The 4,608-nt window shown below is 47.7% G+C and overlaps 1 non-coding gene across 1 annotated transcript; it reads right to left on the reverse strand.

The window, feature by feature from the left end:
* Positions 1-4,311: 4,311 nt before the first annotated feature.
* TRNAK-CUU (transfer RNA lysine (anticodon CUU)) lies at positions 4,312-4,384 on the reverse strand. Its single transcript has one exon. It is a non-coding gene; the product is annotated as a tRNA-Lys (tRNA).
* Positions 4,385-4,608: the final 224 nt, after the last annotated feature.

Below are 4,608 nucleotides of genomic sequence, written 5' to 3' on the forward strand. Positions count from 1 at the left end.
CATCCGTTTCAATCATCACCTATGATACACTTAGGATCCATGAATCTGTCTCATCCTGCCTTGAAGCTATCCAGACTGACAGCTGTCAAGGCCTCTTCTGGAAGGGAATCCCATCAACCAAGGACCCTCTGGGTGAAGAAATATTTCCCTTGATTTGTCCTCACTTTCTGACCTATGAGCTTTAGGGAGGGCTCCCTCGTCCTAGTATTGTGTGATAGAGAAAAGGATTTTTCTCTATCTGCCTTTTCTATCCCATGCATGATTTTACAGTGATCCCTCTATTATTGCGAGGGTTCCGTTCCAAGACCCCTCGCGATAATCGATTTTTCGTGATGTAGGGTTGCGGAAGTAAAAACACCATCTGCGCATGCGCGCCCTTTTTTTCTATGGCCACGCCTGCGTAGATGGTGGAGTTTGCGTTCCCTGCCGCCCACGCAAAGGGGAAACCCCGATTCGGCTCCTCGCTGCTGCTGCGCTACCGAGCAGATCAGCTGCTGGGCGGCCAAAGGAACCTTCCCTGGGTCTTCCCGGCCGCCCACGCAAAGGGGAAACCCCGGCTCCTCGCTGATGCCCGCCGCTCGCCCGCCCGCCAGCAAGAGGGGGAAGACCCAGGGAAGGTTCCTTCGGCCGCCCAGCAGCTGATCTGCTCGGCGCAGCAGCAGCGAGCAGACGAAGATCAGGGTTTCCCAGCTGCCCACGCAAAGGGGAAACCCCGGCTCCTCGCTGATGCCCCCGCTCGCCCGCCCGCCGCCCGCCAGCAAGAGGGGGAGAGATAGAGAAAGAGAGAGAAGGAAAGAAAGAGATGAGAGAGGGAGGAAGAGAGTGTGAGAGAGGAAGAAGCAAGATAGAGAAAGAGAGAAAGAAAGAAAGATGAGAAAGGAAGGAAGAGAGTGACGTCATCGGGTGGAAAAATCGCGATATAGCGTTTCGCGAAGATCGAGATCGCGAAACTCGAGGGATCACTGTATACACTTTGATCAAGTCATCCCTTATATGCGTACAACACCACAATTGAGCCCAAAATTGATGTCGTTAAGTGAGATGTTGGTTAAGGTAGTTTTGCCCCACATTTCTCACCATAGAAACAAAGTGTTAATGTAGGAGCAGAGTAATCCTTGTTTAACAAGGTTGTGTACACATAGAAACGTTTAGATCAGTGGTCCTCGACCCTTCCAATGCTGCGACCCCTTAATAAAGTTCCTCATATTGTGGTGAGCCCCAACCATAAGTCTAGTGCCAATTCTCCCAACAGAGCATGAAGCTGATTGGCAGGAAGGTCAGAAGGGGAGTATAGACAGAGAGAAGGAAAGAAGGAAGGAAGGAAGGAAGGAGGGAGGGAGGGAGGAAGGAAAAAGAGGGAGGAAAGGAAGGTGGGAGGGAAAGAAGGGAAAGAAGGAAGGAAGGAAGGAGAGGATAAACAAGTAGAAAGTAGGAAGGAAGGAAGAAAAGAAGAAAAAGGGAAGGAAGGAAAAAGAAAGAAAAAAGATGGAGGAAAGAGGAGGGAAGGAAGGATGGAAAGGGAGTATAGACAAGAAGAGAAGGAAGGAAGAAAGGAAGGAAGGGAAAGGGAAGGAAGGAGGAAAGAAGAAAGGAAAAGGATGGAGAAAATAGGAAGGAGGGAAAGAAGGAAGGAAGGAAAGGGAGTCTAGACAAAAGGAAGAAAGGAAGGAAGAAGGGAAGGAAAGAAGGTGGTGGTGGGAGGAGTTAATGAATGGAAATCGCCAGCTGAATCCTTGCAGGGTCTCCTGCCTCTCCCCCTCCCCACACTGGCCTGATCCTGCCAGACTCACCGCTTGCAAAGGCCGTGAACGGTGGTGTATTTAGAAATCCTCTGGCTGCTAAGGGGGAGTCGCCCCTTTTTATCTCTCTCTCCCCCCCCCCCTTCGCTGCATCTAAATGGTCAGATTTATTTTTAAAGCCTCGTTTGTAATTAATCTTTACGCTGCCAGAAGTGAATTGGTATTCCACGCCTGGAGATCACCTGGCCAGATGTTTGGTGTGGAAATGCTGGCGGGGCAGCAAAGGCACAGCAGAAGGAGGGGGGGGCACGGATCAGATAGATATTCTGACCCAGTTTCCCAATCTCTCTGAAGTGAACTCAAGGATGCCTGTCAAGGCTCCAGCTAGCATCTGAACTAAATCAGAGTCCGAGTCAAAGTGCTCCTCAAAGCTCCAATTTATTGCTGGAGCCATCCGGGCACCTACACTGGGGAACCTGTTCCCTCCCCCCCCAGTTGAAAGTTCCCATCCCTTGTCCTTGCCCCCCCCCCACAAACTTGTCACGTTCACCACTCAGATTGGCCATCCTCCTTCCACTTCCGCCCAGGTGGGTGGGCATGAGATGACCTTGAATGCCCCAAAAGAATGCTTGGTAGCTGCATTGACTCCCTCCTGAAAATCCCTGCTCCCAAGTTCTCATCAACATCATAGATAGTGTGGGAATAATAATATTATTATTATTATTATTATTATTATTATTATTATTATTATTATTATTATTATTTACTAGATTTGCATGCCGCCCCTCTCCAAGGACTCGGAGTGGCTCACTTGCTCACCGAAACATAGAAACAAAGAAGACTGACGGCGGAAAAAGACCTCATGGTCCATCTAGTCTGCCCTTATACTATTTCCTGTATTTTATCTTAGGATGGATCTATGTTTATCCCAGGCATGTTTCAATTCAGTTACTGTGGATTTATCTACCACATCTGCTGGAAGTTTGTTCCAAGGATCTACTACTCTTTCAGTAAAAAAATATTTTCTCACGTTGCTTCTGATCTTTCCCCCAACTAACTTCAGATTGTGTCCCCTTGTTCTTGTGTTCACTTTCCTATTAAAAACACTTCCCTCCTGGACCTTATTTAACCCTTTAATATATTTAAATGTTTTGATCCTGTCCCCCCTTTTCTTTCTGTCCTCCAGACTATACAGATTGAGTTCATTAAGTCTTTCCTGATATGTTTTATGCTTAAGACCTTCCACCATTCTTGTAGCCCGAAGGCTTGCGAGTGTGACCGGCAGGGAGATAAATAGTTGCCTGCCCCATCTATTCATCTCTACCCCCTGCCTTTGATCCCTAGAGCTAGGGTGGGGCTTCGCTAGCAGCGGTGGCTCTTCCATCCTGAGGACCAGCCCATAGATTTCCACCGCTCTCCTCTCCTCTGCCTTCTGCGCATCCGTGCGTCAGGCACAGGACCCAGCCGTTCCTCCTCTTCCTCATTGTTGTGTATACTCCTGTTCAGTTTGGGGATTTCTCAGATCCTGATTCAGAAAACCCACCTCTGCCGCCAGGCATGGGGAATTGAGATACCTTTTCCCCCTGGGCCTTTACAATTTTATGCATGGTATGTCTGTATGTATTATTTGGTTTTTATATTAATGGGTTTTTAATCGGTTTTAGTATTGGATTATTATTGTACGTTGTTTTATGATTGCTATTAGCCGCCCCGAGTCTTCGGAGAGGGGCGGCATACAAATCCAATAAACAAACAAACAAACAAACAAACAAACAAATAAATAAATAAATAAATAGTTTATGAATTAATGGCAGGTCCTGATTTAGAGGCAGAAGGAGGAAGAGGCCAACCACAGGATGTTTCTATGGGTTCAGATTCAAGTGAAGGAGAAGCAGATGCTAGATGGGTAAATCCTTATTTCAGATGTTTGCAGAGGCAAAGAGAGCAAGTGTCAGGGAAGAAATATTAAGGAGAGGAATGGGCTAATTAATGAAGTAATTAATTCATCACATCCAGGTGTCAGTGGAAGAGAAGAGTTGAGTCATCAATCTGCCGTTGAGAAACATGGAGGTTTCTTTCAAGCAGCTCCGAATGTAAGCTATGCCTTGTGTGCTTTTAATTGCAGTTTTTATGACTCTGGGCTAACTCTGACTAGCCATAAATCTTAGAATGACTTGTGGAATGATTTTGATATTGCCTTGCATGCCGAAGTTGAAGATAAGAGATTAGTGCTGTGTACCGAGATGATTCAGTGTGGAACAAAGGAAAGAAGAATAAAGATGATGTGGTGTTTTACACATATATGCATTTAGCCACCCTTTATTCCAATTATCAGTGGCCTTAGCCGGAGACCAGAACACTCATCAGCCACCTCCAGACCGGGGGGCTGTTGACTCTCCATTTGAGGGCTGATGGATGGCCCAGGCTCCGCCTCTGTCACTCTCTCGCTGACAACTCCATTCCCTCTTCCACCTTGGAGCTACCAGGTTGCATTGATGCTGACCCTGACTCCCATGCTGCCTCCTCATCCTCTGATTCAGCCACAGGTTCCAAATGGCGACAAGGGTCATGGCGCCCAACATGGGGCCTGAACCCACAACCCTGAGAATAAGAGTCTCACGCTCTACCGACTAAGCTAGCCTGGCACCTACCAAGCCGGTGGCACAATCTGAGTGGGCAACCCTAAGTTCATTCCCCCTAAGGTGGGACTAGAACTTACAGTCTCCTAGTGATTGGTCGAAAGCCACCCAGCTACCTTTCATCCCTAAGGCGGGACTAGAACACACAGTCTCCTAGTGATTGGTCCAAAGCCACCCAGTCAGCTGTCATCCCTAAGGCGGGGCTAGAACTCATAGTCTTCTAGTGATTG

Source organism: Erythrolamprus reginae, chromosome 2, assembly GCF_031021105.1.
Source record: "Erythrolamprus reginae isolate rEryReg1 chromosome 2, rEryReg1.hap1, whole genome shotgun sequence".
NCBI lineage: Eukaryota > Metazoa > Chordata > Lepidosauria > Squamata > Dipsadidae > Erythrolamprus > Erythrolamprus reginae.